The following is a 13,397-nucleotide window of genomic DNA, read 5'->3' as shown; positions in this document are numbered from 1 at the left end:
TGTTCTGCTGCAAGGTGTCCTCACTATCCGTTCCTGGAGGATCATTCAAATCAATGCCATCATTTTCTTCTTGCTCCATAACATTTTGCAGATCATCATCAATGAAAATCGATGGCTCCAAACCAACATTCTGCAACAAAGCACCCAAGTCAAACTTTTTGTTTGCTGCATCAAAAAACCATGTAGAAAAACGCCAAACATAGTGGACGCGGCATGTGAAACACAAATTAAGAAACAAGTTTTTTTTGCTACAATCATAGCATAATTTTTTACAACAAAAACACTTAGCATACTGTTATTCAAGATTCTTTCTTCACCAAACATTTCTACAAAGTAGTAGCATGTAGCACATCTACATCATGAAGATATGCAATGTCCCTCTGTTTTCATTGTTTTTTGAACCAATTCTCCTTCATGTAGCATATAGGATGTAGGATGTAGCATTTAGGATGTAGCATTGTACCAAGTTCACTACATAGTTGTAACATTTTATTAGCAAAGACCACTAAGAAACATTTTTTACTAGCATTTTGTTCACTGTCAGAAAATTTTCTAAATAATCAACACAAGTAGTAGAGAAGATTTTTTCCATGTCATGCTCATCAACTGAAATCAAAGGTTGCAACAAATTTTGTGAGAGATAGGATCTAGGGTTTGGTTTTCATACCAGATCAATTTCACCCCGGCCATGATGTGCTGCATCCTGGAAGATTATACCGGGGTTGACATATTGTTGCATCCTCGGTACACTACCACCGGGGTCTTGCCGCCTTCGGCCATCAACTGCGGAGGAGCTCATCCCAGAGCTTGAACCCAAATCCATGGTGGCAAGGAGGTTACCACGTATGTAAGACATGGTTGAAGGAAATCAGAAGGTCGTGTGATAGATGGGGAGGCCCCTCCTCGAGCTGAGCCTGTAGCCGGAAACCAAAATCTGGCGGATCCGGCCGCCGCCACGGATCGGGGACGGCCGACACGGGGACCAAGCATTCCCCCTGTTTCCTCGCTGTTGTGGGGCGAAACAACAGTTGCTATAGTTCTTGTTTATCTCTGCTGCAATGGTTCATTTGGTGGGGGCTCGCGCGCAGATCAAACGGCCCTGACTAGTTCAATCCGACGGCTGGGGATAGGCCGTTCCAACAGTTCAGCCGATCCGCCGGCGCCTATCGCTGCCCTTTTTTATTGGCTTGAAATAAGGAGGCACTTGCTTGCGTACTGCCATGACCTTGGCGGGTCCCTGTTGTCATCCTCTCCACGTACAATCATCTCCTGATTGTGTATGTGTCAACTTGGTAGGCCCACAAGTCAGCCTCTAAACCTGTGGAGGACAAATACAACTCATTTAGAAAAATAACAGCCTATTCCATACGTTCAAACGGAAAGTTCAACATTCAGAGCAAAGTAACAGGTCTGATCCACATATAGAGTACTGAACTTCCACGTTGACAACCATCATAGCCAAGTTAACTATCTACTCCCACTAATACTCTAGTAGAATACAAGTACTAACTTACTCTTAGATAACTAGACGATGTCGGCCGCCATCTGTGGTACATGCTAAACGCTGGCACCGGCGTCCTCCGCCTCACCTCGGACTTGCCAGAGGTGCGATAGGGCGCGTTGCTTGCGTGTGTTGGCCCTTTCCATGCCGGCGTGGTCCACCGAAGCTTCGGCTTCTAAGCGGGAAACCCACTTGATGAGCTGGTAGTAAAAATCGGCGTCGCGAACGCGTGCGTGCCCGACAGCCTCCATGGCTATTTGCCGGGCACCGGCCTTCACGTAGTCGGCCTAGTTGCGGGCGCTTTGCTCGTGACTCAGAGCGTCGGTGCGCTGCTGCTCCATGTCCCGCTGGTGGTGCAAATCGGCAATACGCTGCTCCTCCGCCAGGTGGTCGCGCTCCAACAACTCCTCATAGTCTGCATTGCCATCTAAAGACCAATCGAATGCCTCCTCCCTCCGTCTGCCTTCTGGTGAAAAACCAAACACTAGTTCCGGCGGTGACCGCCTCCGGTGTCGCCTATCGCGGATGGGCAGGAGCATGGCGGATGTGGAGAGAGCGACGATAAATGGCGAGCGACGTCGGGCCGGTGGGGGCTTATGAGGATAGGGCGATGTAACAGCCTGGATTTTTGCGCTTTTCTTTTTTCCTTTGATTTTCTTGGATTTCCTGTTTTGTTTTGCTTTACCGTGGCTATGTGGTTCTGAAACTTGGGAAGATCATGTCTTCCTAGGTTTTATAGTGGCTTGTCACCCTCTCCATCATCCTAAGATCATGTTATTTCCACCCTTTACCTAACCCAAAATTCTTTTGTTGGGAATTTTCCTTTTCTGATAAAGGAATTACCCTTAAAACCCTAGGTTGAGAAGCAACCTATATTTCTATCACTCCTAAAATTCTCAAATAATTCTCATAAACTTTTTGGGTACTATATTGCTCAAATATGGCAAAATATTCCATTGCCATGTTCGAAAATAATCCTCCAATAATTCTTTTCCTATTCTTTCCTAAATGGCACTTTGCAAAGGAAGTGCTATTTATACTTGCTTGATTGACCCCAAACTTCTTGGACAACTTTTCCTGTCCTATAATTGGCTCATGCCAAAATTCAACTCAATTTTCCTTGTAACTATTCCTGAGCAATTTTTCAAAATTCCTGTCTGAGGGAAGTGATTGTGAAGGAAGTACAAGCTAGGCATATCCAAATAAGTTGAAATTTTGCAAGGTCCTTCCTATGATCTTATAATGACTCTCTACCAAATATGAGCTCATGTAACTCATCTATGTGAGCCCAACCCCAAATCTTAGTTTCTGGTTAGATTTTCAGTTTGTGAAGCAACTATATTTTTTATTGCTTCATTTAATCTAAAAACATTCCAGGGAATTCTTCCATCCATATAAACTACCTCCACTAAGTTTTACCTCAATTGGTTAATCCAATTGCCCTGTGTAATTTTTCAAAGTTTCTGTCTAGAATGAAGCTTTGTGAAGCAAGTGCCACTTTGGTATTTCCAAATGGCATGAAACTTTTACAGAAGCTTCATATCATGACATAACACATCTATGCCAAATTTCAGCTCACATAAATCAAGTATGTGAGTGTATCATCCAAATCCTTGATTCTGGGCAGTTTTGCACCTTCTACAGCAACCCTCATCTAAACCCCTCCTCTTAGTCTGATTTTTGGTGATTAGCATCACCTTGGTGTGTGATCATCAGCAGACAAACTCTTTACCATGTTACCTAGCTGGTTTAACCACAACAAGTTACAAACACCTTCTTACTGATTTACTTTGGAGCTTAGTTTAAATCTCTTCTTTGCCCCTGGACCAATGCATTTCCTCATTTTGACTAAGGGCCCGAAGGTCAATCTACTGGACATGGTCGGCCACGCCAAAGAGCGTCGCTTGCGCCAGTGCGCGTGGTGATCACGCTTGCGTCATGGCTGAACGCGTGCTCTAGCGTGTTCCGGCCACTGTGCTCGTCTCCTCCCTCCTCGTCTCGACCTCCATTCATGTCCTAGAGCTCGCCCGTGCTCGACTGCGTCGCCCTGCATCGGTGCCTCGTCGTGGTTCGCCATAAATGAGCCGCTAGCTCCATGCCCGTGCCATGCCCAGCCTCTGCCCGCCATTAAAGCTCGGTCGGGAGCTTGCTCGTGAGCTCTAGAGCTCTCCTCCGCGCCTATATAAGGACCCCGAACCCCTCCGCATCTCATTCATCCCTCCCTCGCCTCATTTTCCCTCTGGAATCGCCCCATCTCGCCGGAGTTCGCCTCTGTCCACCATGGCCGCCTCGGCCTCGGCATGATTCCGGCCAAACCAAGCCTCCCATCGCCGTTCCGAGACGTCCACCGAGTTCCCCTCATTCCACTCAGCCGCCCCACCCCCTCGCCCCTCGCCGGATATGGCCGCACCACCAAGTTCCACCACCGCCCCGACTGCCTCGGTCCTCTCTGTCCTCCTCTCCCTGCGGCCATTCTAGTCCTCCCCGGTGCCCTCTACTCCTCTGGATGGGTGCGTGGTCCTCCCCCGATCCCGCCGGTGCTCTCAGCTCGGCCAGAGGTGGCCGGAGTTGGCCGTGCCCTTCGCCGGAGTTCGCCGCCTTTGCCCCTGTCCCAGCGAGCCGCTGTCGCCCCTACCTCTCCCGGGCGCTGCTGCTGCTCCACAATGGAGCGACGCACCGCGCCGCCCCCGCCGGTGGCCTCGGCTAGGCCGTAGGCTGCCTGAGCCGGCTGGCCCCAGCGTCCCTCCTCCCTATCCTCGCTCCTCTGTCCCGATCGGGGCACGAGCATGGGAGGAAGAAGACACGAGCGTTGGCCCCTCCCTCTGCTCCCTGGGCCCCACGCGCCAGTGTCTCACCCCCTCCATCCCACGTGGCAAGTGGAAACGTATTTCCCAGAGTATGTTTTCTTCTTCCTGAAACCGTTTGCTATTTCTACTTCGGCCTGAAGTATGTTTTCTAAGTCAGAAAGCGTATTATCGCAAATCTGTTTCTATCTTATCGACTCAGGGACCCGTTGGTGATAAATTTTTCACAAATTAGTCCCTGTTCTTCCAACCTTCACAACTTTTCAATCGTAACTCCGATTGAGGTGAAACCAATGCTCACTTATTCATCTTGTCGAGCTCTATATTTTGGTAACATTTTCACTAGGTGGTCTCACAATGAAAATGACCATTTTGCCCTTGCCTCTAATCAGCCCCGTCTGAGAGAAACCCGCCTGACGTTTTGTTCCGCGGCTTCACCGCACTTCTTCCTGGAGTCTCCGTCACCCCAAGCAAGCCACAATAGCGACTTGCATGATAGTCATGCACTAGACATGGTTTTCAACTTGAATATTTATTAAATGTTTGTTTGTTTAAAATATGGTTATCGTTGTTTCGGTAATGCTTCTGAGTTAGTGTTTACTTTCTTGCTATGTTGTTATGCACCTGGTTGTCATGCCCTGCTAGTTGCAAGTATTCCTTTCCTATGCTTATGCTTGCTAGTACTACATGTTGATGTTGGTAATGGTCTTTGGTGCATGACTGTCGTTTGTCCCGAGTACCGTGGTTATGCTTGTTCCATTGCATCCAGTTGGTTAAATGCTTGCATTATGGCATTGTTGATATGTTCTTGCATGATATTTATTTTTGATGCTAGTGGTCATGCTATGTTTCAGAGAAGTATGTACTTATGATGTTCATGCTAGTCAATATGCCATGCTTAGTTGGATATGATTCATTGTTGATATGGTGGATAGTTATGTGGTTCCCTCATGATTCTGTTGATATCACGCTCATGCATTGCAATTGCATCATGTATTTTATCATGGCTCAACATATTTGCATTCAAGTTTAACCGGATTAAATTGAACTTGAACAACTATTGGCTGAGTCATGATGCCACCATATCGAACTGACCAGTGCAACCACGCTTACCTTTATGGGAAGGTCCTAACTGGGTCTATTGTCGTGCCTCTCGCCGGTGCCTCCAACGAGGGAAGGTTATGGGCGTGCGGTACCCTGGCCCGGTAAGCAGAAATAACCTTGTGTGCCCGTTGTTGTTGTTATGGATCTGGTCCCTGTGAGGGACGCTTTGGCCACGACGGTGGTCGTTGTGTCTTTGGTAGACACGGGGCCACCTAGGACTATCCCAATTGGGAGTGGGTCGGAGTGGCCGGGAGAGTGTCATGGCAGTAGATCAGTTTTGTCGAAACGCCGTTGGTCCACCCGAATAGGAGTGCAAGGCCATGGGTTCCGTAGTGTTGGTACAGTGTATTAACCTCTGCAGAGTGTATATGAAATCTATCGATAGCTGCACCCGCGGATAAGGACCCAGTTCGTGTCAGTCACACTATGAGTCAATAGTAATAATAATAATGTGTTTAATAACAACCCCGGTTCGGTGAGGAGATAAGTTGGTTGTGATCGTCGGAAGGATCAATGTTTGAGGCCAGGTATTGGTCATGGCTATGATCGCCGGAAGGATCACTGTTGAGACCAGGTGTTGGTCATGGTTGGGATCACCGAAATGATCACCATGGTATCAAGGATACCGAGTTGTTGGATATTCGTGATGTTGTGCGAGAATCGTGGGTAAAGATCAAGCTCTTTGTGGTCATTTGATGATTACTATGGTATTGTTTATACCAAGCTTGATTTGATCCTGAGATGATCGTGTAATGTCCGAAGTTGGTAAGTGATGCATGTGATGGTTACGAGGTAACCCGAGCAGAATAAATGGTGCATATAGTGTCATCATGTTGCATGCTGGTATCGTCAGATTCATGTTGTTCATGCCATGATCATATTGTTCTAGCGATATTATGTTCATGTTGTTCATGACATGTTATCCTGATGATCTCATGATAATTCCTGCTTAACCTGTAATTGCCATGCTGTTGTTTGTCTTGAATGCTTCTGGTTATTGTGAGCTTGCAAGTACATTCAATGTACTAACCTGGCGTGTCATGCCAGTTTGCAGGTCGTGCCTGGATTGCTTGCTTGTTGTTGTTGTTCCTGTGTTCACAAGCTAGTATAAACGCTCCAGCCAGAGTCCCTGCGGATTGGAGTCCATCATCGCCATTCGTTGTTCCGCTGCTTCGAGTTGTTATGCTGCTTGTATAGAGCAACCGTGGTTGGCGTAGTGTCGCCGTGCCTGTGTTATTCATTGTAATATCGGGACCCTTGTATTCATATTTGTGTTGTATTAGAGAGCTGGTTTGTTCTATACTAAGCAGTGTCATATTCCAGAAGACTTCACCTCAATCTCTGGGCTAGAATACGGGGTGTTTCGGTTTTCTCTGAGCTGGGGTGCCACAGGCTTGGTATCAGAGCAAGTCTGGCTGTAGAGCGTCCTAGTCTGCTGGAACATTAGAAAATAGTAGTATAGGGTCTGGTTGTGGCCCTTGCTTGCTACATTTGGTTGTTGCATTTGTTTGATGCATATGGTCTTATTTTGGTTGCCGTTAACCCCTGTTTCATGCGTAGATGGTGGTCAACTTCCATGAGTTCAGTGCCCTTCCCTTAGCTCCCGGTGCTGTTCCTATTGAGTTCAGTCCCACTCCTGCACCTCTCAGCTTTGCCGCCCTCCTTGGCGACATGTGGCGAAGTATTTATCCCCTTGGAGATCCACCTCATTATTAAGTATTACAGTTTTCTGCTGGAGGAAGAATTCAGGAATACGTTGCTCATGTCCATCTGTCAGCCGCGATTCCTGTCGGTAAGCGCACCTCCAGTTTCCACGGTGGTTACGGCGCTACTCCTGAGCGTGCCTTTCAGCTTGCCGCAATGGCAGGAGTCACCGGTCTTCATCATCAAGAGAGCATGGTACAAGAGAACCGTGCTTATCAATATTATCCCATCATCGTAAAAAATCCTAGGCGGATCCAATTTCCCTCCGTCAACCCTCAAGATGACCCGGCTATCCTGGCCATGTCTCGTTACATGACGGCCGAGTGTCTTCTTATTTCTGAGTTAGTCTGAGACGCCATTCGGGCCAGGAGATTGCTTGGTGTCGCTTTACCTCAGTCTCCGCCAGCTTCTCCAACTCCTCTGCCTCGTCCATCCGGAGTTTCAAAGTCAGCGGTTCCACTCGCTACTCCCTTAGCTTCCTCGCCAGTTCGCGAGCGTTTGCTCAAGCGTAGGATGTAATCCTTCGTGTAGTGCTCGTGCATCTGTTGTAGCATCATGCTTGTGTGTGCCCGTGTGGAGCAGCTTTGTAGCTTGTTTGTTATGTGCTTTGATTCATTTTCTCGTGCTTCTTTGTTTTGAATCCTCAATGTTACCCCCTTATGGAAATTATTCCTCAACTAACACCGGATCAGAAGGAGCCGTAAGCAATACAGATATACACCAAGAAAGTCAGTTAAAATCAATGAGGTTTTCAGCCAACATCATTGTATTGCAGACATCCATCCGGATACAAATTGTGTTTTGATCAGACTATCAGTGACAAGTACCTGTCAGAGATACACTTTATTGCAGCAAAGATTAAATCAGTAAGAGAACAAAATTGGATAAACCGTGCATTTCAAGAAAAAGGTATGGGCTATGCACAATGATTGAATGTGCCATAAGTCACAATTAATGCACTACGACACCCAGAAGTCAGTCCAAATGCACGATGAATTTAGTAAGGACAGTCAGACAATTCTTGTCATATAAATAATCAGCTGTCGGGCTGACAAAGATATATATATATATATATATATATGTGTGTGTGTGTGTGTGTGTGTGTGTGTGTGTGTCATTCCATTCACCAAGAAAATCAGTTCCGTCCATCTCCACAATTTATTGACAAAGTATACAAAGACAAGGTTCTCAGTCTCCATTGATAGGGTATGAATGGATTCCCATGCAAGATATTCAGCCTTCTCAATAAAATACTACAAAAGCTTCTGGCATAAGGTACCGAGTCTTCCATAGCAAAGTCTTTAAGGGGGGGGATCTTATGAGGTACGGTACCCCGATTTCCTCAATAAGATATCCACCGAAGGCTTTGAGCATAAGTCACCAAGTCTTCCTCATCACGATACCCCGATTGTTTCCCAAATGCAAGATGCCCAATCTTCTTCAGTACGACACTAGTACAAGACATTAAATTATGAATTGTCAGCATATGGCAGTGTTTTCCAAACGACAGATCTGCGACAATTCGGTCTGAAACAAAAATCAGTCAGAACAAAGGTATGCCTCGAGAATCAGATATTTGTTCATTCAATGAGTATGCTGCCAAGTCCATGCAAGTCTCTCGCACAAGGAAGAATTCACGGTACACATCCGACAACCTCACCGGTTATTCAAGTAACAAAAACCAATGGGTGATGCCATAATCAAGAAGTCTCGAAGGAAAGACAACATTGAGGCAATAATCTTAGCAGTGATTATCAAGATCAGACACGCACATTCAACAATATGATGTTATTAACCCTGTCACTATCTGCCATAATCCACAATAGTATTGAGATCTGTATAACCACACGTGAGCCGGATAAATATACCGAGGCTCAAAACATGAACCAGACCAAGGTATGATTGCCAGATATTGTACGTAGCAGTATTCAGGGCCGCAAAAATAATCAATGATATATATAAGGCCCCGCTCTTTCAGTTGAGGATCCAGATGAAGAAAGTAATAATGAAAGAGCAAGACTAACAATACATGTATGCCGGTTATTATGTGAAAAATGTGGATGCCCAAGACCGTCTTATTCCACGGAAAACCCAAGCAAAGATCCACCTAAGAGGTATACTCCATTGTGGTAAGGACCTCATACCGAGGCAACCAGCTTAGTCCACAGTATGCTCAGAAATGTCAGCTTTGAATACCCGAGTCTGTCCGGTCAGACTCATGGATAGCTCAATATATTAACCTCAACACCCGCGATGGAGCATCGCACAGACTGTTATTCCCAGGGAGATACTGGCAAAAATGAAGAATCAGTGTGAAAACATATACTTTGAGGATTGTTATCTCTCGCATAGGGGAAGCAATTAAAAGAATAGCCTTTGTGGATGGGATTCTTTGCCAAGATCACCGCCAGTCAAGTCTGCAAATCTTATCATCAGGAGATGATGCATTTTTCTACCAGTCACGACAAGCGATAGTCAAACCTTTGGTACAACTTGGATACTCAAGACTGTGAAGCCAGTCAAGATAAGTCAGAAACTCATGCAAGATGACAGCATCCATTAGCAAAACAGATATGATCCGCATCACTGTTTTAGAACCAGAAGGCATGCCTATATTCGAGGAATCTGATGCCTGGATAGAAGAGATTCTTTGTTCCATGGGAAGATATGTTCCCCAACTCCGTGGAATATTCTCGGTACTCGATACTAGAATAACATTTCCAGCAAGGATCAATATCAGGAAGGACAAGTATGTCCATAAAAATAATATTTCGGATGCAAGCTCAGCCAACAGATATGAAAAGAAAATGTGAGTCAGTATAAACAGGAACATATGAGGTACGTCCTATCAGAATGTCAGATACGCGAAGCAAACAACCCTAGATCAAGACAGTTAGTTAGATCCAATTCAGTGGAAATATTATATAAGAATGAATAAAAGAAACTTGAGTTGGAAACGGTTCCTTCAAGACAGAAAGATTCTTTAACCCTGAGCAACCAAATCTCGAGGACTAGATTTCTTTAAGGGGGGAGGGCTTGTAACAACCTGGATTTTTGCCCTTTTCTTTTTCCTTTCATTTTCTTGGATTTCATGTTCTGTTTTGCTTTACCGTGGCTATGTGGTTCTGAAACTTGGGAATATCATGTCTTCCTAGGTTTTATAGTGGTTGTCACCCTCTTCATCATCCTAAGATCATTTCATTTCCACCCTTAACCTAACCCAAAATTATTTTGTTGGGAATATTCTTTTTCTGATAAAGGAATAACCCTTAAAACCCTAGGTTGAGAAGCAACCTATATTTCTGTCACTCCTAAAATTCCCAAATAATTCTCATAAATTTTTTGGGTCCTATCTTGCTCAAATATGGCAAAATATTTCATTTCCATGTTCAAAAACAATCCTCCAATATTCTTTTCCTATTCTGTCCTAAATGGCACTTTGCAAAGGAAGTGCTATTTATATTTGCTTGATTGACCCCAAACTTCTTGGACAACTTTCCTGTCCATATAATTGTCTCATGCCAAAATTCAACTCAATTTGCCTAGTAAATATTCCTGAGCAATTTTTCAAAGTTCCTGTCTGAGGGAAGTGATTGTGAAGGAAGTACAAGCTAGGTATATCCAAATGAGTTGCAATTTTCGAAGGTCCTTCAGATGATCTTATCATGACCCTCCACCAAATATGAGCTCATTTAACTCAACTATGTGAGCCCAGCCCCAAATCTTAGTTTCTGGTCAGATTTTCAATTTGTGAAGAAACTATATTTTATATTGCTTCATTTAAGCTGAAACTTTTCCAGGGCATTCTTCAATCCATATAAACTCCCTCCACTAAGTTTTACCTCAATTGGTTAATCCAATTGCCCTATGCAATTTTTCCAAGTTTCTGTCCATCGGGTCGTCGCATCCTTAGTGGCACGCTACATCGGCGCCCGGATGTAGTGGAAAATGGGCAAGGGTCTTCGCATTTGACTCGACGAGTGCGAAGGGTAAGGAAGCTAGCCAAGCCTAGGAGGATTCGCTTAGGTAGCTGGAACATAGGGTCTCTGACAGGGAAGCTTCGGGAGCTAGTTGATGCAGCGGTGAGGAGAGGTGTTGATATCCTTTGCGTCCAAGAAACCAAATGGAGAGGACAGAAGGCGAAGGAGTTGGAGGATACCAGCTTCAAGCTGTGGTACACAGGGATGGCTGCAAACAGAAATGGCGTAGGCATCTTGATCAACAAGAGCCTCAAGTATGGAGTGGTAGACGTCAAGAGACGTGGGGACCGGATTATCCTGGTCAAGCTGGTAGTTAAGGACTTGGTTCTCAATGTTATCAGCGCGTATGCCCCGCAAGTAGGCCACAATGAGAACACCAAGAGGGAGTTCTGGGAAGGCCTGGAAGACATGGTTAGGAGTGTACCGATTGGTGAGAAGCTCTTCATAGGAGGAGATCTCAATGGCCGTGTGGGTACATCTAACACAGGTTTTGAAGGGGCGCACGGGGGCTGTGGCTATGGCATCAGGAATCAAGAAGGAGAAGATGTCTTAAGCTTTGCTCTAGCCTACAACATGATTGTAGCTAACACCCTCTTTAGAAAGAGATAATCACATCTGGTGACTTTTAGTAGTGGCCAACACTCTAGCCAGATTGATTTCATCCTCTCGAGAAGAGAAGATAGGCGTGCGTGCCTAGACTGTAAGGTGATACCTGGAGAGAGTGTTGTACCCCAGCATAAGCTGGTGGTTACTGACTTCTGCTTTCGGATTCGTGTCCAGCGGGATAAGCGTGCCAAAGTCGTTAGAACGAAGTGGTGGAAGCTTAAGGGGGAGGTAGCTCTAGCGTTCAAGGAGAGGGTCACTAAGGAGGGCCCTTGGGAGGAAGGAGGAGATGCGAACAATGTGTGGACGAAAATGGCGACTTGCATTCATAAGGTGGCCTTGGAGGAGCTTGGATTGTCCAGGGGAAGGAGAAGCGAAGATAAGGATACCTGGTGGTGGAATGATGATGTCCAGAAGGCGATTAAAGAGAAGAAAGATTGCTTCAAACGCCTATACCTGGATAGGAGTGCAGACAACATAGAGAAGTACAAGATGGCGAAGAAGGCCGCAAAGCGAGCTGTTGGTGAAGCAAGGGGTCGGGCATATGAGGACCTCTACCAACGGTTAGGCACGAAGGAAGGTGAAAGGGACATCTATAAGATGGCCAAGATCCGAGAGAGGAAGATGAGAAATATTGGACAAGTCAAATGCATCAAGGACGGAGCAGGCCAACTCTTGGTGAAGGACGAGGAGATTAAGAATAGATGGTGGGAGTACTTCGACAAGCTATTCAATGGGGAGAATGAGAGTTCTACCATTGAACTGGACGACTCCTTTGATGAGACCAGCATGCATTTTGTGTGGCGAATCCAGGAGTCTGAGGTCAAGGAGGCTTTAAAAAGGATGAAAGGAGGCAAGGCTATGGGCCCTGATTATATCCCCATTGAGGTGTGGAAAGGTCTCGGGGACATAGCGATAGTATGGCTAACCAAGCTTTTCAACCTCATTTTTCGGGCAAACAAGATGCCAGAAGAATGGAGACGGAGTATATTAGTACCAATCTTCAAGAACAAGGGGGATGTTTAGAGTTGTACTAATTACCGTGGAATTAAGCTGATGAGCCATACAATGAAGCTATGGGAGAGAGTCATTGAGCACCGCTTAATAAGAATGACAAGCGTGACCAAAAATCAGTTTGGTTTCATGCCTGGGAGGTCGACCATGGAAGCCATTTTCTTGGTACGACAACTTATGGAGAGATATAGGGAGCAAAAGAAGGACTTGCATATGGTGTTCATTGACTTGGAGAAGGCCTATGATAAGATACCGCGGAATGTCATGTGGTGGGCCTTGGAGAAACACAAAGTCCCAGCAAAGTACATTACCCTCATCAAGGACATGTACGATAATGTTGTGACAAGTGTTTGAACAAGTGATGTCGACACTGATGACTTCCCGATTAAGATAGGACTGCATCAGGGGTCAGCTTTGAGCCCTTATCTTTTTGCATTGGTGATGGATGAGGTCACAAGGGATATACAAGGAGATATCACATGGTGTATGCTCTTTGCGGATGATGTGGTGCTAGTTGACGATAGTCGAACGGGGGTAAATAGGAAGTTAGAGTTATGGAGACAAACCTTGGAATCGAAAGGGTTTAGGCTTAGTAGAACTAAAACCGAGTACATGATGTGCGGTTTCAGTACTACTAGGTGTGAGGAGGAGGTTAGCCTTGATGGCTAGGTGGTACCTCAGAAGGAC

The sequence above is a fragment of the Triticum aestivum genome, chromosome 4A, assembly GCF_018294505.1.
Source record: "Triticum aestivum cultivar Chinese Spring chromosome 4A, IWGSC CS RefSeq v2.1, whole genome shotgun sequence".
NCBI lineage: Eukaryota > Viridiplantae > Streptophyta > Magnoliopsida > Poales > Poaceae > Triticum > Triticum aestivum.
The sequence above is the reverse complement of the archived record's forward strand: the minus strand, read 5'-3'. Positions refer to the sequence as shown.